The 27,892-nt window shown below is 37.2% G+C and overlaps 1 protein-coding gene and 1 long non-coding RNA gene across 2 annotated transcripts in view; both read right to left on the bottom strand.

Moving 5' to 3' along the window:
• Pde7b (phosphodiesterase 7B) overlaps positions 1 to 27,892 on the bottom strand; it is a 295,006-nt gene that overhangs the window by 151,457 nt on the left and 115,657 nt on the right. The gene's annotated exons all lie outside the window — the stretch shown is intronic.
• LOC125357317 lies at positions 9,103 to 27,882 on the bottom strand. Its single transcript, XR_007212117.1, has 4 exons — positions 26,388 to 27,882; positions 21,786 to 21,790; positions 15,027 to 15,034; positions 9,103 to 9,113 (listed from the first exon to the last, which is right to left on the bottom strand). It is a non-coding gene; the product is annotated as an uncharacterized LOC125357317 (long non-coding RNA).

The following is a 27,892-nucleotide window of genomic DNA, read 5'->3' as shown; positions in this document are numbered from 1 at the left end:
AAATTCCCTGGAGTAAAATTACTGCTATCATTTGTAAAGAAATGGAAAGGCCTAGAAAAAATTATGTTTAGTGAAGTAAGTAGGGCCCAGAAAGACTAAAGTCTCATGTTTTCCTTCATATGTAGAAGCTGGAATTAGCTTATAAACTTATAAGTCAATATGCTAGGTGGGATCAGGTCAAGAGAAAAGGTGTAGGTGAATGAGGAGGAGTAGTAGGGGAGAAGACAGTCAAGAATTCAATGTATATCCTACAAAACTAAGAAGAGTGAGGGAAAGGGTTTGTAGGGGGTTACATTGATTGAGATGTATTGCATTCATGAACTGCTTTGTCAAATAGCAAATTCACTTATAATAACTATTTAAAGCTAATATAAAGTAATACAAAATAAGGACTTAGAATTTGAGATATACCCTCAAATAACTGGAAATAAATATCTTCAGTAGTTAAAGTTTTGTATTGTTCTGCTTTTATTTACTTGTGGTGAGGAGGTACCAGTCTGTTTTTATAGCTTAGGGTGTTCAGAACCTCTCCTTTTGCTTTGAATATTTTGAGTGTGCTGACACATGATGGGTTCAGATATATTATGATGTTGGAGAGTGGATTTCATTTCTACTCAGGTTACCCATAATGTCCATGTACTAGGACCACTGACTGCTGAAAACTTCCCTGGCTCCCTGTCTACCACTGCCCTCATCTCTTACTTCCTAAGGCCATGGAAAGAATGCTGCAAACAAATGTGGAAACTATATATCCCATATACCATGCTTAAGGGAATTGGGTGTGTTTGCATCTTTCCAGGAAAGATGCTGGTTTTCTTCTTGACTATAGTTTGGTTAAAGTTTTAATGGTAAAATAAAATAATGTTGGCATTTCCTTAAGCCAAGCAAGAACACATTTGTCATTCTAATCAGAGATATTTGCACCCTTAATTGTGTGCCTAAGGCACTATAAATAGGGAGGTATTTTATTGAAATGATTTTAATTTTCACTTATCCTTCTTCCTTTGTCACTGAACTTGCACAAAAATTAATAAAATTTGTTTTATATAAAAATGTGTAATTTACTTCCGTTTGAACAACTTAAATGACTAGGTTGGCTATCAATTATTACACTGCAATGACTATTAGGCTATTTGCTCTTATTCTACATGCTCTAAGCTTGTATGTTTTTTTTTTTTTTTTTTAAGATTTTATGTCAGCGTTTGGCAGGTTTTCAGGTCATTCTTACTATTTTCAAGGTGACTGGCTGTAGTAACCTTTCCCCACATTCAGTTCCAGAGTTTCAAATCTTCTGGAGGCAGTATAAGCAGAAAGCCCACTGATCATAGTGTCATTGTTCTCGTAAAGAAACAGTCTCAGAGTGAGCTATTTTCTCAGCTACAGCTATGTTAGAAATTATGGTATCTCTCTAAGAGAATTTCTTTTAAAATACACAGATGGAAGCAATAGCTATTTTGGTCCTAAGGCCTGTTAGCTTACTTCTGCTTCCCCTGTTGTGGACAATTAAATTGGATGGAGGCCTGCCTATCCCATACTTAGGTGGAGCTGGGGCAGGTGTGGCAGCAAGGCCAGGAGGTCTGGAGTAGATCTTCAGGTGTAACTTGGGTTCTGTCGTCATCCCACTGCCTAACCTCCCAAGCTTGAGTCGCATCAACTGGAAACTGAGACAGCAAACCAGCACTATCCAGAGGATAAGGTGAGATGTGAGACATAGTTCTTCATTTACGGAGCATATATTATGTGCTAGGTGCACAGTTCCCACTCACAAATGGCAGGTCCTACTGCATTGTGGCTTATCTAGTTGGGCTTTACTCTTTTGGTTTGCTGAAGCTCTCATACATTCTTCAAATAGAAAATAGCCAGAAGGTAGAAGAGAAGGAATCAGAAAGAATCTATCTGATACAGATACTATTGTATTGTACTTTATCATCAGATCATAACAATTGCAAGAGGACCTATTTTTCTCATTGTATAGTGAGAAAAGTAGAGGCCAAGAGAGATTGCTATATATATGGAGAGAAAGCAATGAGATGAATAGAAAACATTTAATACAATTGGGAACCTAATTCTTAATTCTTTACATCTATAATCTAGTTATTAAGAAAGCATCAGTCATGCCTTTCTTTTATAGAGTTAAAATGGTAGAGTGAAAAACATCTTTGTCCACACATTAAAAATAGCTATATCAAATTCATTTTATTCTGCCCTAAGAAGAAGGAGTCCATAGAAAACTTGTATGAGTTAACGACTAAATTACTTTGTTTCAATCATAATATATACTGAGGCTTGTTTTTTACTGCCAAAATTGTTCTTTGGTTTAGAAAATTTCCCCTAGGTCATTTAGAAGTATTCCCAGAAAAGATGAAAATGCCAAAAACCTGGTCAATTTTTTTTTCAAGTATTGCACCAAGAATGGAAGGAATCTGGGCATTAACAATGTATATTTATTTGGTCACAAGGGGGAAAAGAGTCATCTGAATGCAAGGGACTCAACCTTTGTCACATTGTCTCATAGTTCACAATTTCTCTCCTGTTCTCTTGATGACTTCACTTATTATCTGGTCAGTCTTGCTGCATTTCTTATTTTCAGTGTTATCACTTATTCCTTGGAGTAAAAGGCACTTGAGAAAAAATTGTTGTGTGGTGGTGGGGCTCTATGTTTCCAAGGGAAGGTGTAAATTAGATGTAAAAAATTTGTAATTCCATTTCCATCTTTAAAAAAAAATAAGAAATATCATTCAGGCATCCGTCTGCTCTGTCACCTTCAATTAGAACATGGCTCCACCTGGTTTATTTAGTTTTTGATAGCTGGCACTTCAAAGGAAGGCAAGGGTTATATCTGCTGACAATTGTGTAAGCTTGTGCAAGCAAAAATAAAATTCTTCCTCGACCCCTGCAGGGATCAGTGTATATGTCCTGAAGCAGGAGAGATCTGATGACGTTTGTTGTGGTTTGCTGGCTCCCATCAGGCTGGATTTTGCAGACTTGTCAGGAAAAAAAAATTCCCACTACTTTCTAGTAAAATTGTGCCCGAGAAAAGACGATAAACACAAATACAGTGAAATAGGTTCTGGTGTTACCTTTGGTCTTAAAATTCTGCCTCTGTGTCTATGTTTGCATACATGCACACATATGTATATTTGAACTCCAGTATCCATTTTAGAGTTCCTTAGAGCTCAAATTCCATGTTTATTTAAGCTTCCAGGCAAAATGCTGGCAGCAACTGGCTTAACTTTCCATTGGCATGCACGTGGGCTCCCCATGGTCAGATTTGGTTCTTAATTCATGGAAAAATAACACTGGGCCAATGTGTTTTATGCATTATCATTTCAGAGACAAGGCTTAGGTAGAAATACAAATTGCCAATATTTAACTTTGTCTGTAATTTTTATTTCACTTATCTTCAGAATAACCCTTACTTCTTTCCGGCCCTGTCTCAGTTTTGCAGCCATGGTCAGCTTTGGATGATAATCCTCGCCACGTTCATCATGTCACAAAGACATTTGAAACTAGCAAACAGAGTACTGCATTAGGCTCAAGTTCTTTGAGACACAACACACAAAAGATTTTTAACAGGAAAAATAGTCGCTTGCTAGACAGGAGCATGAAAACCTGCAAACTAAGAGTATATTCATAAGTTATATAGTCAAAATCTACTCCCTTTCTCCTTGTATTATGTTGCCATACCCTTCCTAAGCTCTTATACCTCTGTTAAAAGCCCTTTGATTTACCAATTGACTATTTCTTCATGTTTACTAAAATGGATGATGCAAAAAATGAACAGAATGAATGCATATATATGTATATATATATATATTAGGAAAGCATATGTATATGGTGTACAAGTTAATACTGCTTATTGCCAGTGATGGTATAGTTTAATGACTATTTTTCCTTATACATAGCTTTCAAGTTTTCTAAAATGAATATGTGGACTTTCCAAATATCTGGAAAATAATTTCAATCAATAGCTTTAAAAAAGTAATTTCAAAACTATTCAGATGCAATGTAAATGTCCAACCTTTGAAGAAAACATTACTCTAAACTTAAAATGAGTGAGTTTGGAGTTGATGCATTTTAGTGCCAGTTTTAGAACACTTGGGTTTGAAACCAGTTTGTAACAGGAAGAACCATACAGGCAAAAGCTACCATTCAAGACTGTTTAGTCTTTGCCTATATCTAAAGTCTTTACATTTTTCCACTAGTTTGCACAGTAGGTTGGCAGTTAGTTCTCGTCTTGGCACAGAACTATGTGTGAATATATTTAATGTATCCACAAAGTAGAAAAGCAAGAGAGGTGAGTAACCCCTACTCCCACAACTATTACTAGATTTCTTCAAATTATTATAACTTGTTGCAAGCTTTCTCAGTTCTAGGTCTTCTCACATGCTTCTAGGACATTCTTAGCAGGCTCATTGCTGCATATATTGTAGGGATGAATTTGGCTCTTTCACAAGCCCTTTCATGGTTCCCAACACGAACTATGATAGCCTTCAATGGGCTACCATGACAATCCATGTGCACCAATCCTAGCACCCTCATCTACCATGTCTGACTGAAAGGCCATGTGAAACAGAGGTTTGTGCCTGGCTCAAAGTAAGTACGACTCCATGGGTAAAGACTGCTCTGACTCCTGTCCATCAGAAACTCTGGTCTACAGAATTGGGGAAGACCATTGTCTTGGCCTTCATCATAATGCCAATGTTTTTCTCCCATAAAAGAACTGATGAAAAGAGGAAGAACTTTTAAAGATTTATTACAAGGAAATTTTAACTTATTGCACAATTTAGTCAAATTTGTTATTCATAAAAAATTACCTTGGCTTGCCTTAGAGAAGTGACTACACACACATTGGAATTTTAACATAATAAAAAGATGAAAAAGATGTTTTTTCCACACTGACTATTGTAATTCTCAAAGGCAAACAGTTGTGTTCGTTCTACACATGTTACATCAAAGATAACATGATTTGTGCTTCTTCTTTGAAACAGACCCTACATCTGTAAGCTATTAGCTTTTGTCTTTCTCTTCTGTTATATTGAAAGAGATCTTTGACTACTTTATGTCTCCGTTTTTCTAGCTGTAGAATGGAGCCAGTTCTCCTGTCCCCAGTGAAAGATGTTAGAAATAAATTCATGCTATAATCTAGATGATAACTGCCTTCTAATTAAGGTGGGGGAAATTATTTTTATATTGTACCTTATTGGCTGGAATACTCTCTTTAACTGAAGGAATAATATCCTTTTTCATTTTTTTTGTCTTTTCTTTTTTGGTACTGAAGATCGAACCCAGGATGTTGCACTTGCTAGGCAAGTGCTTTGTCACTGAGCTACATTCCAGCCCCTCCTTTTTCATTTTTAACAACCTCTTTCTATATAGAGTTTAACATTTCTCTTCTTCAACTCCCAGATAAAATGACTGTACTGCTAAAATCCAGGTTATTAGTAAAGGTGAAATGATAAGAACTCCCCTCAAAATGAGAGGCATATTAACTGGTACCCCTAATTCCCTAACTTTCCCCTATCATTACTCTGAAACATAATCTAGCACTCTGTATCTGCTAGCTTCATATCTGTGGTTTTAACCAATTTTGTATGGAAAACATTCGAAAAAACAATCATGTCTTAGATGAACATGTATTTTCTCAATATCATTCCTGAAACAATATGGTAGAACAATTACACTTACATTGCATCACTTACATTGTATTCAGTATTACAAATAATGTAGAGATTATTTCCAGTTTAGGGCAGGATGTGGAGGTTATGGATAAAATACTGTTATTTATATAATGGACTTGAGCATCAATGGATTTTATTATCCATAGGAGATTATAGGACCCATTCCCCTGAACTGTGCTTGTCAATGTACATATTAATAAAATGAGTAAGTTAGGACAAAATTACCTAAACCAGACAGATTCTATCACTCTAGCCTGAGTCAACATGTCAATTTCTGTAGGAATCTTGACTTCTTTTTTGTAGATATTGTGGATAATGAATAGGATCTAAATTTCAGTATGGGATCATATCCAGTTGAAAACAAGAGCAAAGAGGCTGGGAATATGGCCTAGTGGCAAGAGTGCTTGCCTTATATACATGAAGCTCTGAGTTCGATTCCTCAGCACCACATATATAGAAAATGGCCAGAATTGGCGCTGTGGCAGAGTGCTAGCCTTGAGCAAAAAGAAGCCAGGGACAGTGCTCAGGCCCTGAGTTCAAGGCCCAGGACTGGCCAGCCCCTCCCCCCGTCCCCCCCCCCCCCCCTCCGCTGCAAAACCCCAAAAAACGAGAAACAAGAGCAAACAAGCAGTGACAATTCCAGGAAAAGTTGAGGCCTGAGATGCCATTTTGTCGGCCGAGGTTCCTCTATGGCAGTCAGATGGTGGGAAGGTGATCTGTGGACATTAGGCTTAGAAGGAACCGGATGTCTATGGGGGAATGGACGTTAAGACAGAAAGTAAATCAGGGAAGGAAATCAAGGGGTTGCCCAAGTGCTTGAGGAGGGGGGCTTATTTTCCCTTATTAAATTGTCACAAATTTGTTCCTGATTTAGGATTGAATTTTTCAATTTATGAAGTAGGCATACACAAAATAAAGACTCTAAAATTAGTTTCTTCCAAGGGATAGAATAACCACATTCCAAACTCCTGTAAAGGAATTCATTCTCCATAAATCATCTATACATAAAAATAAACACGTGAATCCTACCTAGTGTACGGTACAAATCGAATGTAAAACGAATAAAGTCACCTTTGATTGGAAGGCATGCCTTCTAACTTGGGATGCCCTCAGGTGAATGACCTCTGGGCAGCAAACCTGGGAGCACCATTTGCAGCCTCATCGGCCCATATTGGGAGGCTTCCCTCACAGATTTGTTTCTCTGTCCTAACTTGTTCTATCCCTGAAGTCTGGACTGGCATCATTTCTGCTTCACCTCCTCTGTATCTGTGATCTCAGGTAGGGAATCCAATTCTCATCCCTGTGCTTTGGATCTTGTTTTCCATTTGCAGTTTCTGGCTCCCTCTGATTTAGCTACCACATGAGAAACTGACTTAAAGTCTTATTAACTTTGTCAAAGTCTGTGCCAAGCTTGGCATATTTTTTTTCTAGAACATTATAAGAAAAGCTGGAATATGAATTAAAAGTCACAGAGGATCTAATAATGCTATTAGGTCTAATGCTGAGTGATTCCCTGGGCGTTAGAAGTTCCTAAATGTTGGTACAGATTATTGAAAGAGTTGACTTACCAAAGGCAATCTAAGATTCTCTTGTTTACAATGTCTATTTTGAAAAATATCACCTGATTGTGAAAGTGTTCAGAGATCTCTCGCAGTATATATCATATTTATGTCCTCAAACTAAATTGAAGCACAGATCTTATTGGTCAAGATCATCTGATTCTTTTTTTTTGGCCAGTCCTGGGGCTTGGACTCAGGGCCTGAGCACTGTCCCTGGCTTCTTTTTGCTCAAGGCTAGCACTCTGCCACTTGAGCCACAGCACCACTTCTGGCCATTTTCTGTATATGTGGTGCTGGGGAATTGAACCCAGGGCCTCATGTATACAAGGCAAGCATTCTTGCCACTAGGCCATATCCCCAGCCAAGATCATCTGATTCTTGAAGGTCTAAGGAGATATTACTTCTCTCTTCATCCAAGAGTCTATGCAGAGAAAAGGTGATACATTCACCATTTTGTTTCCTCTTCCTCAGTGTATATGGAAATTAGGATACCCAATCTTCCTTTCAGTAAATTTTGGAGACACATTTTTTTTCCCTTGTCTTTCATTCCCTCCTTTTGTCTTTCCATTATATCTCCCTCCGTTTTCCTCCTTCTTTCCTTCTTTTTTCTTTTCCTTCTTTTTTCAAGTAAGTCAGTGAATGTAATGGATTGAGTCAGAACGAGAATTGTGACTGCCTAGTAACACTTTATGACATTTTCAAGCTATAGGTGTTAATTTGAAGGCAGGATTGAAAATAATTCAAACAGTTTAAATCAACTAAAACACATTGTCTACAGCACAACTAATTTGCATTTTTAACCTTTGTGTCCAGGAATGGGGAAGCACAATGTGTTATGGTACAGTTTCTTTTGTGGTTATTAGGACTCCAGTTGGTGGCAGAAAACATGACAATAAAAGCCCATCTTTACTGAGTAGGCTGACCTAAAAATATGAAAACGCTAGTTGCCTCTCCTTTGAATAATGTTGTTACATAATTATATGGCACTTTTATATAAAGAAGTAATTAAAATATATCAGTTGATTCTAGCAGTTTTTATTATATATGCTTTTTTAAAACTAAAAGATGACATTGTTAATCCATACACTGAATTAGAGACTTATTTGTCATAACATTTATAGTAGAAGGTAAGAATATATAGAATAGCTTGGAAAATGAGGTTTATGATTCTATTTCAAATTGGATGTAAATGGTGTGTGTATGCAGGTGTGTGGGAGTTACATAAAATATAATAATTGCACCTCCTAATGAGTTGAGGATAAAAACAATGTTAAGAAAATAATCATATACAACCCTTACTCACTGACAATTTCTAATATTCCCTGTTTCAGTCTTATTTCTCAGCATATGTTATTTAGTCGGTATTTTATCATTTATACCATTTTGTCTTCTGTTTTTATTCAACATTATAAGAAAAACAGTTCTTTCCATTAAAGCTTTTGCAGATACTGTTTTTAATGGCTACATGATGTTTTAACATATGTTTTCATGGTAATTAAATTCATCTCTTCTCTATTCTTAGGCATGTAGAGTTTTATTAAATTTTTAGTTCATATAAATAGTGCCACAGAGACATCTGTGTTCAAACAACTTTTTTTTTTGTATTTTAGATTATATTCTTAGGATAGATTCCTTTTTATGGAATTTCTGAAGAAAAAAACCCTGCTTCCTATGGCTATTTGCTTCCTGAAAATTTTACCTAGTCAGTAGCAAACCAAAACACTAAAAAGTAGAAAGAAAACCCAGACCCTCTTTGAAATAAAATCATAGGCTTAAAGATAATGGTGTCTCCTCATGGGGGGAAAGAGTAAGGGGGACGAGGTAACAAACAGTACAAGAAATGTATCCAATGGCTAACATATGAAACTGTAATCTCTCTGTACATCAGTTTGATAATAAAAATTTGAAAAAAAAAAGATAATAGTGTCTTTCAGCACCTTCTAGACCTGCATATGAAAGTACTATCTCTCATAAGCAGTTCATGGCCTCAATTTCTTATCAGACTTGAGTTAATCACAATAGCATATTTCCATTTAACTATAATCTGAATTTAATGTAACTTAATTTCCCAGCATCCCCATGCTCAGAGAGGAAAAACCCCAACCAGTATATTTACTCTAGTGTACCCTGGATCCTTCAACTTAATCACACAAGTCTTGTTCTCTTGAAAAAAAAAAAAAAAGTAGGTAACTGAATGGACTTTTTTTTGTTGTTGTTGGTACCAGATCAAAACAACCAGGCCAAGATCAAAGACTACATTTTGGATCAAATGGGCATATTTCTGCTGCTTAACATTCTACAATGGAACAGAGAATGAGGAGAGAGGGAAAGAGAGAGGACATAGGCAGCAACAAAGCTAGGTTGTTGAAATGGGCTCACTAACAGAGAATGAGCCTAGAAAACAGCCCCACTCTTCCTTGTCCTGGATTGATAAAAATGTGTACTATCTCTGTCATTTTCTTGCCTTTGTAGTGATAGGAAACTGATACGGATTTCATTCTGTTGCTACTTATTGGAAGTGTCTATAATATATATGTATAAATATAAAAATGAAAGAGAATCTAACTGTATCAGCTGATAACTCAGTGGGTTTCCAAGTGAGATCAAATTTTGCTCAAAAATATTTATGATCTAAATAAGAGTAAGTGCCCTTGATTTATTTGAATAGATAAATCTAGAAAACCAGTTAGATACATGCTTATTTACAAATGGGCCAATAATGATGTGAAAGTATAAAGTCATGATTTTGAAATTAGTAAACTCTATTTAGGAACTCTATGCTGTTGTTCTCAGTAAGTTGATTTAGGTTGACCTTCTTGACCTTAATTTTTATTTTAAGATATTTTCAATTATTCCTTTGACAAATATGTTTATATTTTTTGTGCAGAAAGACTTGTGAATTTTATTATTATATTTATTAATGTACATATTAATTGTACACATTAATGGGGTTCACTCTAACATTACCATACATGCGTGTATCATTTTTGTATTTACCTTTCCTGGTATAACCTATTTCCTTATAGTTCACTCAAGTTGTCTTATTGTAAAATGCTTTTAGAAATTATAGATATGTTCAAGTCTGAGCTTGTTCTCCTGGACTGGTAAGTATTTTTCCCTTAAACCAGGCAGCTAATCAAGACAGAGGGTTACTTGTTTTGTCCATGGCTGCCATCATAGACACGGTGGTAGTATTTAAGAATTTCATCATCAAATACTTTTCTAGTCTCCTCAGAAAAGGCTGAAGTTCTATTTGTACATTATTTAATGACTTTCCTTTTCTGTTGTTGATCCTGAAGTGACTCATAATCAGTATCTTTACTGGCTAGTTAGGAAAGTGCTAGAGATTTGTTCAGACAAAAACCAAGCACAAATGAACAAAAACTTTGGTTATCTCTTAGAAACTGAGACATTTTGGTGGGATTCAGACATATCAATACCATTGAAAACTGCTGAAAGCAGCTTTTTAGAGGAAGTTTCTTGTCTGTAGCTGGATTTGAAGGAACAAGTAGAAACAAAGTTGGGGGGGTATGTGTATGTGGAGAGTGGGGTATGGAAAAGGATAAAGTTTGGGAGATGGACTGGATGGCAAGTTGACAGTGAGGCCTTAAGGAAACCCTTATGCCGTACATCAGAACAGTAGGATTAAGAAACATCATAAAGGGCCAGAATGACCACCAAACACAGGTTTGAGTGGGAACATGATTATGAGATCAGATAGATCTGATTCACTCACCCTTCACCTGCAGAAGCAGATTTAGTTATTACTGATACGAATGCTGCCTTAGAAAGATCCGTTAGAATGAGGCTAGATCAAAATGGAGCCCTAGTACTCTAATCATTTTTGTTTTCTGTCCTTTCTGTTCCAGATAAGACTCTTTCTTTCTTTCTTTTGTAGTGCCACAAATTCAGGTGAACTGCTTTTAATACATTCCCTCTTACTTAAGAATTCTTAGCATTCTATTCATTTCATAAGTCTGGTAGTGCTAGATCCTTAATAATGACTAGTTTAAGAATTAGTTGAGATTCCCCCCAAATCATGTTAAGTGAAGTAAGCCAGACCCAAAGAAACATAGACTTCATGGTTTTCCTCATTTGTAATAATTAGTATATGTCTAGGATAGTCCTAGCAGTGGATCACAATAGCTCAGTAGCTATGTACATATGACCATATAAAATGATGCTAAGCAAAATGAACTCTAAGATATGGAAACAAAGAGATTTTCCTTTGTTGGTGTTGTTTTGAATGTACTATGTGAAGTTATTTCTTTTGTCTTTCATCTCCCCCCCCGCCCCCGATGATGTATCTCACATTGTCACTGTATTTGATTTTGGTAGCTTGTTTATTGTATACATGTTTATCTGAATTAGGGAAGAGAAGGGGAACAACAAAATGGTGAGACAAAGGACAAAGAGAAAACCAATGCAATAGAGATACAAGACAATAAGTTGGAAATGAACTTTACAATTTGGGTGGAGGGATTGGGGGGAAAAGTGGGAGAGACACGAGGGAGGGGGTAACAATGTTTGACAAGAAATGTACTCACTGTCTTATGTATGTAACTGTAACCCTTCTGTTCATTACTTTGACAACAAAATTAGATTTAAAAAAGAATGAATTGAGATTTTTTAATCCTTTGAATACAACCATAGTAAGTTTTGGGGTGTGTAAAAGTCTCTTCCATTTGGCTTATTGAGCATGTTGCAATTTGATTTGTACTATGACTTCCTTAAATTGTGTGAATGTTCCAGCTGATTTTGAGTAGAGTAAAATTCTGATTATGAATTCATATATGCCATGTGCAACTGCACATGGTGAATCAGCAATTAGATATTTTCTTACTCAATGTAGAAGAGGGTCAAATAAATATATTTGGTGAAATAAAAGCTTCAGATTAAGTTTATAAAACTGAACAGTGTTAGCAGCCACTTTCCGTTTTTTTTCTTTCCTATCCCTAGATATGTGACTTTGAACAATGATATTCAACTTCTCATTTTTATATGAAGTGTGAAATAACATAGATACTTTAACAAATTTATTTATCCTTCAGTGTTTCCTCAATAGAAAGATACTGCATCTTCTACATCACCGATCCAATACAAGGAGAGATCATTTTAGTCATTGGTGTAATTTTTGGGGTGTTGTGTGCAGCAGATTATTCAAGGAAGGGGTAGTTTAAGGACAGAACTTGGTCCCTCTTAGATTTGTAGAAACTGTTTTTCAGGCTGCTGTTTATTCTTCTGCTTACTCAAGCTAATTTTACCTCTCCTATGTCTCTCTGTATAGCCCTAAGTTTTTACAAGGGTTATTCCATTCACTCCTGGCCAGTTAAGGAAAGAAAGCATCGCCTATTCCCACCAGTCCTTGTCTTGTGAAAGATAGGAGACTCAAAGTTGAACTTGAAATCTGTACCTCCACATCGGTCACTTTGCTAATCTGCCCAACTTCTGAGGTTGAATCAGTCTTAATACTTACCATTAATTTAGTCCATCAGTAAACCATAAACCCTTTAATAATATGCCACAGGAATTCCCCAGTAGACACAACTCCCTGGCTTCCCTGGAAGTTACACAAGGCCTCTACATAGAAATGGTTAGGACATTCAACAGACAGCTCTTTTTCCCTAGTCTGAGGAAGTAAATAGGCTACTTCGAGGCTCGGTTCTAACAGCCTGGCTCCCATTTCAGCTCTGTAGAGGAGCTCGACCTAACTTCAATTCCTTGGGGGGCAATTTTACAATTATTAATGCATGAGCCCCACTGTCCAGCCTGAATTAGGTTTACCAGGGGAGGAAAGGGGGACCTGAGTCCTGAAAATTCTCCCCAGGTGATTTCTAAGGGTTAGCCAGCATCAAAACACATTGAGTTTAGGAGTTAACTGACAGCCTCCCCCACAAAATGTACATAGTTGAGAGTTCTAAGTATATTGTGGCATACAGAGACATTAGCTAAGACTAGATTTTTGATGACTGCCTTTTAAATGAAAAATCAAGTAGCTTTCAATATTTCAAATCAAGAGGCTAGCCATCGAATACTTTTCTGCATTGCCTTGCCTTCATCCTTCTTTTTTCCTTTCCTTTCCCCTGCTGAAATAGCCTTAAATCAATATAGCAGAGGTTGTCCAGACTCCAGAAGAAGGGGCACACAGCTCATAAGAGGACAGGAGGGCTAAGTCAACATAGTGACAGGAGCATTTAGCTAACAGTAAGTTTCACAATTCACTATGGCATTGGACGAGTCATCAAATTTTCCTACACCCTTTTCTGTAGCCAAGAAGTAAGAGGTAATAATCCCATGTGTTCTTTATAGGGCTACAAGGAGGGTCAGAGGATTGTGTACTTGAAAGCATTTTATAAACTATAAAGTTTCCAACTTCACAGAAATTACTATTCTCACTTGTGTAACAGAGTTATTTTGAAGTTCCTTAAGCGTGTTCTTTTTTATGAGCCAAGCATTGGAAAATAATATTTTAATATCTATGGATGAAACAGGAATAGACATGTAGCACATATTTTGAATCATATTTTCCTTCATTTGTTTTCATTTATCCTGATTACAAACTAACCACAAACTCTAGCTACAGGGAAAAATTAAGTAAAAAGGAAAGCTGACTTGTTTATTCCAGTTTTCTGGAGTTCCGACACATAGAACTCAATATCATCACAATTGCTGTTAAATGCTTATTTCAGAAATCTGTTAGGTCTTTCTTGTGCTGTTCTGTTTTGATTTGCACTTGAAGATACAACTTAATCTTAATTTTAAACTAAAAGTCTGAAATACAAAGTAATGACACATATTTACAATCTAAAATGATCTAGCATTATTGCCTCAGACAATATAAGATTGAATGATTCTCAGAAGTGGCTACAGTCAAGAATTCTATAGCAACATTTGTGAGAAGAATGGAGATGAAACCCTTTTCAAACTTGGCATTTCTGATGTATTGTCAAATATGCAGAAAGAAAACCCTTTGAAAACTATTGGTTTTACTTTTCCTCCACCATCTTATCAAAGAGTTAATTGGGGTCTGATATGTTACACCAATGATCTTGATGAAATCTAAGGTTCTTAATGTTCATCAGTGTGTTATTTTTATGATTTCATGTAATGAAATTATATATATATATATATATCCTATTTTCTCACCTTAAGACACCTGGATGATTGTCAAAACAGATAGCTGGGTCTCAATTCCAGGTTCTGATTGCAAAGGTCCAGGGTGAGACTTGCAGAAGAATATGTTTTTACTTTGTAGAAGATACACAAGTCTTGCAATAAGCCAAATGCATGTCCTTAACCAAAACAAATCCAAGAACCAACAATAACAAACTCTTAAGATTCTCCTGAGGTGAGATTTTCCCAATTACCTAATTCATAGGTATACAACTCTCTACCCAGTTGATCAGGACATTTATATTTCCTTTGCATGCTTCATCTGGATTATATCTCTAAGAAAGAACATTTTTCAATCTCCTTTAGTATCGTTCATTTATCACAAAGATAATAATTGTGAATTACTTTAGTCTTTATTTTGATCCACCTACTCACATATAAATCACTTAACTAATGATTATTATAGGGTGAGCTCCTAAAACCTAATACCTTAGAGTCAGAAGGGACTGTGGAGATCCAATCTCAGATTCCAAGTGAAGCATTTAAGTAAGAATTAAAGGGAAGGCACCTCTCTCAATGAGTTGAAGAGTCCATGACTTTACAATTTGAAGGTAGCTCTCTTTTTTTTTGTACCTACACTATCTCTGTAATCTTATCTGAGTATATTGGAAACCGTGTATACTGGTATTAGAATTAGAAAACTGAGAGGGAATACCAAAATTGAGAGACAAAGGGTAAATTAAGAGAAACAACAACAAAAGCAATACTTGCAAAACTGTATGGTGTAAGCGAACTGAACACCTCAGGGAGGGAAAGGGGGTATGAGGGACAAGGTAACAAACAGTACAAGAAATGTATCCAATGCCTAACGTATGAAACTGTAACCTCTCTGTACATCAGTTTTATAATAAAAAATTAAAAAAGAAAACTTTATTTCAATGTAACTATGCTTACAGAAATACACTTGTATCGGTTAATAGAATGCAATTTAAGTTTAACTTATCCTACACAATTTCAACCAAAAATATTGGTACATGGTTTACAATTTTTAAAAAATTTGCAATTTTTTTAATCTACTACAAATGTATAAAAAGATCCTCCGTCAAATGCTGCTAAAGAAAGCAGCATGAACCTTGAGAAATATACCTTTGGTTTGCCTCAGAAAAATAACAAGTATTACACTGTAAAAGTTTATAAAATTTGTGCAACAAAACATTGTTGTAATGTTACAATGCCAGTTTACCAAGTGCAGTAACTAGTGGATATGGGAGGGAGCCTATGTACACATAGGAAACTGGAAGAGCTATCTGATTCAGTTAATGTTGCATGTATATTGTAAATTTACACAAACCAAGATTCAGATCATTTCTTAAATCTGAATTAATACTATCAGCTAGCTTACTTCATCTTCTGAGGTGAACAAGGACACTACACACAACAGCTGTTAAGTTTTTCTGACTTATGCACCGAAGAAAATTAAGTTTCTTACTCAGCTATCAGTCCAGAAGTAATAGCATACTAAAGGCAAGGTATTCCTTCCACTGTCAACATTCAGTGGGGTGATGGAAGTTGAGGTCAACTTGGGTTTTAATTTGTATCAGCACTCATATGCAAAACAGCTCCCAAAGTTGATGACCACATAACTTTAGAAATGACTCTAAAATGTAAAACAGTCCATCTTGGAAGACATCCAGCCATAGTTATAGGAAGCCTTATCAGACAACTTAGCCCCTTAGGAATCATACCTCAATTTTAAAAAAAAGTAGCCCCAAAATAAGAAGCAGCTCTGAAAAAAAACCCACATAAAATATCTTGAAAAATGTGAATATAGTTCAAAAATAATTAAGAGATACATTTTCATAAGATTATACTTAGGATTAAGTTTGTAATCTAGTCTAGCATTTCAAGTTTATCACTCGTTACTATATATCAATATACAAAATGCTCTTGTTCCCTTCCTTTATCAAAAGGGAAAAATTCTAGCTTCACGTCTAGGAATAAGGGGAGACTAACAAGATTCAAAGAGTTTCATGCAAGTATCACATTTTTCAAATGGTAAAACTCTCAAGTGGACTAGAAGTTCTGATTACTAATATACTTTTCATTGAAACAACTTTCATCAGTAAAAACACATGGCATTAAGGTCCAGGACCTAATATAGGCCTGACAATCCAGTCCACATTTTTCTGAAAGGCCTCAAGTCCCAATGCATTTCCAGTAATGGTGTTTTTACAGTTCAATTTAATAAGGGGTTTTAATTTCTTTTTTTCACTTTTCTAGTCTTAAAGGTTAGATTAAAAATCAGTTCAATTTCCCAGAAGGCATTTTTTTTTTTCCTTTGCAGTATGAAAGAATCCACAAAAACTCCTTCCTCAAACAGACTCTAACCTGTCTCTAACCTGTGCTTAATGATGACAATTTCTCAAAAATGTAAAGGGGAACTTAGGTAACACGTGCTCGTGAACATTAAAACTAGTTATCAGAAAGATTTAACTAGCTTTATAATTTAAGTCATAAAACATAAATATTTGCAGCTGAATCTCCTACTGAAAATGATTGTCGGAGCCTAGAAGTCAACATTTATAAATTCTCACTCATGCACACAAAATACACATCAGTCTCAAACAACTCACTCATGTCTTGAAAGAATCTTCTGCTACTTTAAATCTTTGGCCTCCCAGTCAATTCCAAATTCAACTTTTCTGTGTATATGTGCCAGTCCTGGGGCTTGAACTCAGGGCCTTGCTGCTGTCCCTGAACTTTTGTGCTCAAGGCTAGCGTCCTATCACTTGGAAGGTAGCTCTCTTTATTAGGAAGTTCTGCTTTATAATTTTCTAAAATTCACCTTTATAGCTTCTCTTTATTCCAACTGCTGAAACCAAAAGGAAGTAAATTCCTTCTTTAATATGCAAGTCTCCAAGAATCTGTAAACAAGGTTTTTTTTTGGGGGGGGGGCAGTGTTCTCTGGCTTACTTTGTCTTTTGTAAATATTAAGCCATCTGCTTTCTTTAACTTCACCTTCTGCTATGGTACTTTCTATAACTTAGCCCAGTTAATTTTTTTCCTGTGAATACATTTCTGCTTTTCACTTTCATACAAAATAAACAGCTCAGAATACAAAAGATAATATTACAGGGGAAGTTTCTGCAACACGCAAGTAGGATAAGCACATGTTATGGACCAAATGGTTGTATTCACCTAAAATTCATATATTCAATATGTGTCCTACAATATGATGGCACTTGAAGACAAGACTTTAGGAAGGAATTAGGGCTACATGGGTCATGAAGGTATGACCCTAATGGCCATCTAAGTATCTTTGTAGGAAGAGATGCCAGAGAGCTTGTTCTCTTTTTTCTCTCTCCATCTCTGTCTCTCTGCCTCTCTCTCCTATGTGAAGATACAAGAAGAAGGCATCCATCTACAAACAGGAAGTGCTTGCTCACCAGACCTCTACCATGCTGGGATCAAAACCTTAGCTTTCCAACCTTCAGAATAAAGAGCAAATATATTTCTATCACTGAGACACCCAATCTATGGTGTTTTGCTTCAGAAGCATAGAGAGACTAAGTCAACATGCATTTTACATAGTTGAAAGAAAGAAAAAAATATATTTGTGAATGTTAAATAAAATTTCTATAATTTATTCAACAAAAAGTTTGAATTTAAAAATATACCATTACTTCTGAAGACTACTTGCTTTATGACTTATAATTTGTACCATTTTAGGTTACAGGACTAAGTTTTCGAACCTTATTAAAAATATGAGTAGATTAGGGAAGAAGTTTTATGGCTGTGAAAGTAAGTAACTTTGATATATCTAGTCTTTTGCTTCTCTTTTATCATGTATATTGCATATGATATTTGGGTATATGTTTTTATATTTTGGATATGAAGTGGTCCACAGGGCCCAGGTATTAAAGGACTGGTCCTCTGGCCTCTTGTGGCAAAGAGATACTATGAACCTTAAGAAGGTAGGGCCTATTGGGTGGTCTTTGGGTCATTGGATCAGTCCTTGAAGGATACTGCAGGACTCTGGTTTATCTTCTTGCTTTGTTTCTTGACTCATGATGTAAGGGGTTTGCTCTGTCATTCATTCCTGGGTATTGCCATTCAGTGTCCTTGTCAGAGGCCCAAAATAAAGGGACCACCTGGCTTTATACTGGTACCTCCAGAACCAAAGGCTAAACAAAGCCTTTCTCTGTATAACTTGAGTTATTGTAGTAACTAAAAGCTCACTATACACATGATATGTGCATTTATATGTTACATATAGACATATGTGCAAATATGTGCTTATATCATACACATATGTGTATCATCTTTGTTGGCTTCTTGTTCAGCAAATTTATGTCTTCTTATGTGCTTAGCAAATAAAACCACAGAGATGAGCCACAGTATTTGGAAATTTGTCAAGGCCTTGCTTTATTATTTTTCTTCTTTGGAGGAAAGAAGTGGGAGTGGTTGCTCTGTTGGGGGTGAGCAGATAAGCATCTTTAGTGCTAAGTGCAATCTGTCTTGTGCAAGCTAACTAACTACTACTATCTTGGGAGTTACTGAGTAAAGAAGTCTTAGATCTGGTGATGTCCATTTGATGTAGCCCACTCTCAAATGAAATGTGCATGCTTGCAGTGCCCAACTCTCCCATAAACGGTGCAATCCAGGAGCCATACCATTTATCTCAAAAGTCAGAGTCTAGAGTTAGGGAGCCCCCATATTTGACACATAGTCTACCAAACCCTTCTGAATTGGTAGCAAGTACCTAGAGGTATTTTCTGAAATTTGGACTGGATTTTATCTGAGTCAAGATGATCCTGAATGGTTTTAAGAGGGTTAAATTCTATCCAGCACTAACTGTTCTCAAGATGTTACATCCATCGTGGCAGGATCTGCTACAAGGTTCATCGTCACTACATACAATTAGCATAGTTCTCTCCTAAGGCAGGTTTCAAAACTCTTTGTAAGGAACCATATACAGTCCTGTCTTTTCTTACTGCATTGATTTGAGGTCTAGACTGGTCACACAGTGGGGGTACTCTAGTCTCTTCTCACAACAGCATGCAAACCTCATCAGTTGTTTCTTTTCTAATAACCCTTTCTGAAAGAAAACTCTCTCTCTCTCTCTCTCTCTCTCTCTCTCTCTCTCTCTGTGTTTACATGGACACAGAAACTGTATGTGTTTGGGGACACCATGTGATGTTTTGACACACATGCCTATTGTATTATATAATGTGCAAATCAAGGGGAGCATTTCTAGCCTTCAATATCTATCATTTGAGAAAACTTGGAAGTACCATGACAGTAACACTAATACAGTTTCATCACATACCAAGAACTGGGATTGTTTCTTTTTTTCCTTACACTTGTGTTTTTCAGGCCTGGCTGATGGCCTTTCCAGTACTGACTGAGTGTCATGATGTGAACTAAGGAACTGCACCATCTTGCTGTGAGACATCCAGTCAGGATGTACACATGGAAACAATCATATTTTAACTTCCTAGTCTCAATCCTGTTTTGGTGCTGTAAGCAGGGCTGGATGGAGTTTCCTTAAGTGTCTAGATTATTAAAAAAAAAAAAAAAGCTTTGCTTCATTGTGTCGCTATTACAAATTTCTCCATGATTCCCCCTGAATACTGAAATGTCTAAAGGCCTACCTTCTGGAATGTTCTGAAGGAACATTTTTGTTTGTGTAGATATTTTCCCATCATGCACTGGGAAAAGGAAAGCCAAAGGAGAATGCCATTGCCTCAATTACTAGAAATACTCAAATTTCAAAGATGCTATGATAAACAAGCCAAGCACCTCACACCTGTCAGCAATGAGTCTCGCTCTCACTGTCTGCAGATCTAGGAATGTGAAAGCATCCATGAAGGGGAGCAGTTATTGAACAGAGCTTTGATGCTAAGTCTCTGAATTTTGTTTTTTTTTCTAAATAAAATGCAAGGCTGAAATCCCTGCAACAGAAGCGACTACACTATAATTGGATCCCAGGGGCTTTATTAGCAGTGGGATGGGAGGGGAAGAGAGAGCATCACCGTCACCGGGTGTCTGAGCAACCAGTTTCATAAACACCTTGCTGTAAGGGATCTGGAGTTGGAAAAGAAAATATTCTTAAGGGCTCAGTGGCCTCTGTATGCTGCCTCGGTGGATGGGACTGTCAAAGCGTGTGCTTCTCTAAGCTGCTTATCTATCAGCATACCAAGGAAGGTCCCAGTTGTTCTGAATTGGAAATGCTTGGAATTAAGGTGAACACAAGCCAGATAAAAAAGATTATTGGATTCACCTTTCTCATAGTTAAGATTATCCCAAAGGCTAGAGATAATATTGAGTTTTCTCACCTATGGAGGTCTGTCATCTTTTGTGACCAGACAAGACATATTGTGGGTAGCTGAATTAAAGTTATCAACAATATAGCATTTTGGCATAGCAACTTAGCAAAAATGGGAGTTTATTCCCAAAGATATCTTTCCCTTTCAAGATAAGAAGTATAATTTATTTTTTAATATGTTTTTCTTTATTGTCAAAGTGAAGTACAGAGGGGTTACAGTTTCGTATGTAAGGCAGTGACTTCTTACCTCCTCTTTCATTTTTTGTCCCACCTCCCCCACCCCCTTTCCCTCTCCCCCCCAGGAGTTGTACAGTTGGTTTACACCAAATTGTTTTGCAAGTATTGCTTTTGGAATGGTTTGTCTTTTTATCCTTTGTCTCTTGATTTTGGTATTCCCTTTCCCTTCCCTAGTTCTAATACACATATATACAATATTCAGGGTACTACGATCAGATACAGTGATAGTGGGGATAAAGCCACGGGAAGAGAATACAAGAGAGAAAAAAGGGTACAGTTTCACATGGCATGTTGAAAATAATTACAACAATGATATACCACTTGTTTCCATAATGTGGAGTTCATTTCACAAGAAGTATGATGTATTTCTAAAGGCTAACATTCTGTTCATTTTCAGTTCCTGTCTTTCTACCGATTTTCATTTTTTCTATGTGAATAGGAAAAAAACCCAACAACTTTGGACCCTGGAAAGACAGCATTTCTGGGAGAGTGCAGAGGCTCTCGCCACCTCATATCATCCAATTTCGGAGAGCTTAAGGACATGTCTTGGCATCGCTGTCTGCCCTGCTCTGCTTACTTCTAAGGGCAGATGGCTGAATAGGGGAAATGGAGCTATTTGGAATTATTTTGTTTTTTCCAAGTGTATTTTCCTCTGAATTTGTGGAAAATACAGACACATGACACTCCCTTTCCTTTGGAGAACAGTCACTAGAGAGAGGAATGCCATCATAATCCAAGTATGAAATCTGGTGCTTAAACTGGGTTAGCCTAGGGGGCAAGAGGACAGTTGGAAGAGAGGTTCTCATTCCATTATGTCTAAGGGATGGCAGTGTTCCTGGAAGTTTTCCAAAGTCCCTTCCATCCTACTTCATCTATACCTTTTTCATGTATTCCCTTTCTTTTCTTTTTCCACTAGGTGAGTGAACACTGAATGAAGGTCGACCAGCAAGCAATCATAGGATGCAAGCCCCAAAGATCTGAGCACTGCCCTCGTGTAGGCTGTGTTAGGGAGACTGAACACTTGATCTCAGTGTATCCTCCTAAAGGCCATTCCCATATTGCAGATCAGGAACTTAAGCACATTGCAAGCAGAGAGGTTTCTCATAGCAATGCAAGTTCATGTCTGATTCTAGAACATAAGCCGGTAACCACAATAAGGAACTTTCTTTACTCTCCTCATTTTTTTTCATATGAAGTCCCAGTTGAAATTTTATTCTCTGTGTGAAAATTTAATATATGCCTATTGTTGCTCAGAGTAGTCATTGTCTAAATCTAAATGAGAGATAGCATGTGCCATGGGCAACTCTATTGGTCTCAACTATGCCTTTGACTTGCAAAAGGAATGCCAATATTTGCAAATCAATTTCTGCAACTAATCAAATTATTTGCTCAAAAAATTCAACATGTCTGTATCTCTTAGATTCGATGAAAATATTTTGAGGGATGACTACAAACATTAGCTGGAAAATTCAAAGTTAGCAGTTGCCTAATATATGTTATCACTGGAATGACATTAGCTCTTTTTAAAGAAATATTGGGAGACTACAATTTGTTTCCAGGTCCTGTGGTGAATAACTTTGATGTCTTACGCAGGGATTCCAACATGCGTCATTCTTAACTTAAGCTGACTGTTGTATCAACAGCCTGGCTGATGAAAAACCTTCCTACAATTGTTGTATTCTTACACAAAGCATTCCTTTTTTCCCCATTTCGGCTGTTCTAATAGGTAGAGAAAGAGTTGCCAAATCCACACTGTAGAAGCAGCTCCAGGCTCTTAAGAGCGATGGAGCAGGCTGGTTCACTTCAGACTTTGCAGCACATTGAGGAAGTGTAAGAGGTTACTAATGAGGGGTGTAAACGCTCCTGGGTTGGCGTGAAAGCACACACAAATGGGAAATGGAGAAATCCAAGTAAACATCGATCCTCTATGGCAGCAGTAACATCTTCCAAAAACTTCCATGGCACTGGAGCAAGAGGCAAACAAGTCCTGAAATATTTAGAAATGGATTCGGGGTTTTTATATCGAAAATCAATACCTTGTTATCTTTAGGAATCACTGAAGCCTTACAAAAGCCACAGAGAATCACTTGCGTGGGAAGGCTTAGAGAAATGTCTACAGGGTATTTAGGAAGTATTTTCATTAAAATGCTTCATAGATGAGACAGGAAAAGCAGTTCCTATTTAGAAAACTGTAGTGCCATGACCAATTTACTTAAATTGGATTACAAAAAAAAGTAAAAAGACTATAGACCTCAAAACAAATGTGATATTTGATATCTTACAGATCAAAAATGTCATTTTAAATTGAGGGGCTTTCTGCACACAACTTACTTGGATGAGTTTAGCTGGACAGGTCACTTTGGTCACCATCCTTGGTTCTGAAATCAGTTCAGCCCATGGTGGTTATACCTGAATCAGCAACAAACCAGTATTGTGCTAGAATTCATGGTGTCTCCAGACTTCAAATGAAGTGAGTGAACTTTTAAGTAGTTTTGCAACCAGTAGGTGATACAATGCTTGTCTAGTATGTCATGAAAAATTTGTCTTTACAATATTTGTTTCTTTAGGTATATAACATACTGTCCTAAAGAAACAATCACATGTACAACAAATAATTTATTTAATTAAAAGCATCAGCAAATATCCAGGAGCCAGAAAAAGGGCATGGGAAATTAAACAAACAAGCAAACAAGCAAACAAAAAAGCTTTCCCAAGTCTGGGGAATGCCCCAGCCTGGAATTTTGATCCATATGATTACAGACAAACAGCAGTAGTTATCAACTGCAGGCTTATTTAAAATGTAATCTCTCAACCTTCATCCCAGACGTTCTCAGATTTTTTTTTCATTTAAACAATACAACCAAGTCATTTGTATGCATGTTACATTCTGAGAAACACAGGTTTCTAAGACTGAATTCCTCTGAGCCTCCTAGCTGTGACTGATTAGATGAGGGAAGCACGCTGGATTTACCTCGGGCCAATCAGATTCTTTCCCTGCATTTGTAATTTAGAGAAGAAATGAGGAGGGACAGAGAGACAGAAATGGAGACATGTAGACTTCAGAATCAAAGAAAGCCTGTCTTCAGGAAGAAAAAAGAAAAGAAAGCATATTGAAAAGAAGTAGTGTTAGGCTCTCGAGTTCTTTTTTTCCAGTAACTTTCTAAGTCTGGGAAAAAGATTGATTAAACCTGAGTTATACAAGCACCTCTGAGTTCTTATTATAGATCCTTCTGCTATGCTTAAGCCAGCCTAGCAAATATGTTTTTTGATACCTGGAACTGATAGTTTTAGCAAATGTAGGTGTCATGAATTGGATCTAGAAAGAAGATGTAGGTAGGGACCTAAATCTTCGGTTTTGCCTGATTTAGTCCAAGTTGGCACAAGTAATAATATACTCATTCTGTATAGAGACCTTCTTAACTGGTTAAGTACTGTTCTCAGTCTGTTGGATTGTACTTCTATGCAAGTCTCATGTGATCCCACTTCAAACTGGGGCCACTCTGGGAATGTTTATCTGAATCGGTGAGAGTTTTAAATACAAATCCACCTCCTTTCCTCCTCTCCTTATTCTTCCTACCTCATCCTGTTCACTGCTCAGCTTCCTGGAGCGATCAACTTAGTGGTAGTATCTGGGCCTAACAAATTGGAAGATGTACTTACCTACACCCAGGATGTGGTAGCTACACTACCCCTGCCTTGTCTTCGAAGTATCTGCAAAGATCATAACCAGGATCTGGGTGAGGGTAAGGTGGTGTTCTTCATGCCAAGAAAAGTCAGCCCATTTTGCTAGTTAGGGGTTCTAGAGTCTATTAAAGACTCTTGTGGTAGGGCTGGAGCTTAGTCTAAATCCCCAAAAACCCAAAAAGATCCTGCCTTTTCTCACAACTTACTTTTAGAGAAATGGGAATGAAGAGATTTGGGAGGCACCAGGAATTTCTGCTATGCCATGATCAGAGCAGGATCCTTAGATCTACCATGCTTCTGGGTACTAACGAAACCCTTCTACCCATGTCTGCTCCAACAGTAGCCATGATGCTTGTTTTAATGAGAAGCAGGATGATTTGCCCTCCATGGACCAGATGTAGATTTCAAGAGCTTCAGTCCTGTCCTGGCCAACCTGAACTTATCCCCACTCTCCATGCCCATCATATTATTGGAGGTGGCAACACACAGACTGCCAGCTTTCTCAGAATACACAGACTTTGGAGGATGGATTTTTCTTCCCTTATGTCTGGACATCCTAGCAGAGGTCCAGGGCTAGGTGAAGCGATCTCCCAGTCACTGCTGCTTACACGTGGTAATGAGTGCGTGGAAAGTGTATGCTTTGAAGGTCTGAAGTCAATCTGAGAGAAGTCCAAATAAATGGAATGTCAGGACTCCTATCCCCTTATTATCTGTGATCTCCGAATATTTGGCTATATTAAGGAACCTGACTGCCAAGGAGGAGAAAAGGAAGGAAAGAAAAAAATTGGAAAAAAAGCTAAATAGCCCCAGGTGAAGGACTCGCACAAGATCTCTGAAGTATGTCTTGGCATTTGTCTGTTGTTTAAAAGATTGTCTTGGCAATCTTTACATTTTATATGACTTAAACTCTAAAAGTGCCGTTTTACAGAATGTTCTAGAGAAAAGTATAGCAAGTAAGTTCTAGGGACCTGAAGTTAACCACAATAAGAAAGACTAGAAAGCTGTCTATCCTTCATTTTCCTTGTGGCAGCTTCCGCTTTGCCCTGTTCACAGGTGTCATCAGCGCATCAATTCCCCAGAGAGAAGCCAGCATTTCCCCAGTGAGGTCTCAGCAGCTGTCATTGTGGGAACAAAAAAATTGGTCCCTGAGGGCCATTATGAGGACTGAGAGTCTCCTGTGATGACCTGAGGACCCTTACAACTCTCTCTGCTCCTGCCATGTCCCCAAGTGGCCCAAGAAAGCAAAGTTGAGCTGTGGAGAAGGATACTTGATGAAGAAAAACTATGATTTTAAGTGAGATTAAGTCAGACCCAGAGGGACAAAGGATGCATGCTCATGTTTTCCCTTTTAGGCGAAAGCTAGATGTAGCTTAGAAACTTATAAGTAAATATGTTGGGTGGTATGCAACTATATGCAAATTGTATCGACTGAAATATGGTAGATTCAAGGGAGAACTCATGTAGTGTAATTCCCTAGAAAGGCAAAGCCCCAAAACTTAACAAAATAAATACCAGGAGACAGGTACTTGGAATCAAGGGGAGAAGGATAGACAAATGTAGAGGCAAGGTGCGGGAGAATGTAGTAAAGAATTCATATGCAGCCAGTAATTACTCTCCTCTTGCCAACTAAACTGTCATGATCCTAGAGGGCATCTTCTAACACTTAATTTATTATAAAAAACAGAGGGCAATACTAAATGAATGGAAATTAGATCCAAGACACAAACAAATGGTCAGTGGACACCCTCCCCCAAAGTGAATGTGTTTGTGAAGCTCTAAAGAAACTGGGCTGGAAATATGGGTGAAGCTGCTATTGAAAACAGTGAAGGAGTTTCTCAAGATAAAAAAAAAAATAGCAACTATGATAGGCTCCAGCAATCCCTCCCTGGGTATTTATACAACAGAACTGAAGTCAGGATTTTGACAACATATTAGCCCTGCTGTGTTTGTTGAAGCACTGATTGTTGTCATCAAGATGTGGAAATGACCTCCTATCTGCTGAGAAGGGAATGGATAAAGAAAATGTGGTGTGTTTGAACAATGGGCTGAGAATCAGTCTTTACTTCTTTTTACTTCATTTTTGGTGGCACTGGGGTTGAAATTCAAGGCTTTTGGCAAGCACTCTACAGGGGTGATACCTGTAAACACAGCACGTTGGGAGGCAGAGATGGAAGGATCAGAGTCTGGGGCTGCCCCCAGAAAAAAAGAGAAAGAAATTGTGAAATTCTATTTAAAAAAATAAATAAAGGCAAAAAGGTCTGGAGCAAAGCTCAAGTGCTAGAGCTCTGGCTTAGAAAGGGTGAAGCCCTGAATGTAAGCCTCAGTTCTGTTAAAAAAAAAAAAAGAACCAAAGAAAGAAATGAATTTTGCAATGCAAAAGAATCTTGAGGACATTATGTTAAACGAAATAAGCCAGTCACAGAAAGACAAATATTGCCCAATTTTGGCTAAATGAGATGCCCAAAATAGCCCAAGTTGTAGAATCAGAGGATAGAATGGTGGTTTAAGGTCGAAGGAAAGGGGAAATGGAAATAAAATTTCAGTCAAGTAAGATGAATAAGCCCTGGTGATTTGCTACGCAGCATAGCCAACAATACTCTGTTGTGTACTTAACTTTTAAAGAACAGATCACCTCTTAAGTCTTCTTTCTACATGAAATGAAAGAAAGCAAATTAGAATCTGTTACAAAAATACAACACACACAAAGACACACACACACACACCCAAGCTTTTAGGAGGTAGTAGATTGTTTTGAAGACAAATGCTGCCCTGTTTTCTAGCCATTCCTATATCCTCTCAGCTGTACTACAAGCAGGATAGCTGTCTTGGGTTTCCTTTCTTACTAGTTCATCATCAACAGTCAGAAAAACATCTTGTCCATTTCAGTGTGCTGCAGAATTTGGGGCAATCGTGGTAGTTAAGATGGTTTGCTGTTGACCAATTGAATGCTGATTTATAGCACAGACGCTGAACTTATTATTTTTAAAATAAAAATTCCTGGAAAAAATAGGACTTCCTGTCCAAACAGTTCTAAGAAACATCGTGAGATGTGCATGTAGGGGGAAGGGGAGGATTAGCAAATAAACACACTCAACTTCAAAGGCTTCCATGTTGTTTTCATACAATCTAAATGAGATTAGATGACTTGGTGATTTATGCTACCACAATCTTCCGTTGGTTGCTTCCCACTTTAAATACAAGTATGGTTATAATTATCATCACATGAGCTTGGATGTTTTAGCTTCTAAAGATGAAATTGGATGGCTCAATGATGAGCAAAACAGTTGCAC

Source organism: Perognathus longimembris, chromosome 9 (assembly GCF_023159225.1).
Source record: "Perognathus longimembris pacificus isolate PPM17 chromosome 9, ASM2315922v1, whole genome shotgun sequence".
Lineage (NCBI taxonomy): Eukaryota > Metazoa > Chordata > Mammalia > Rodentia > Heteromyidae > Perognathus > Perognathus longimembris.
This window is presented reverse-complemented; position numbering and strand designations above follow the sequence as displayed.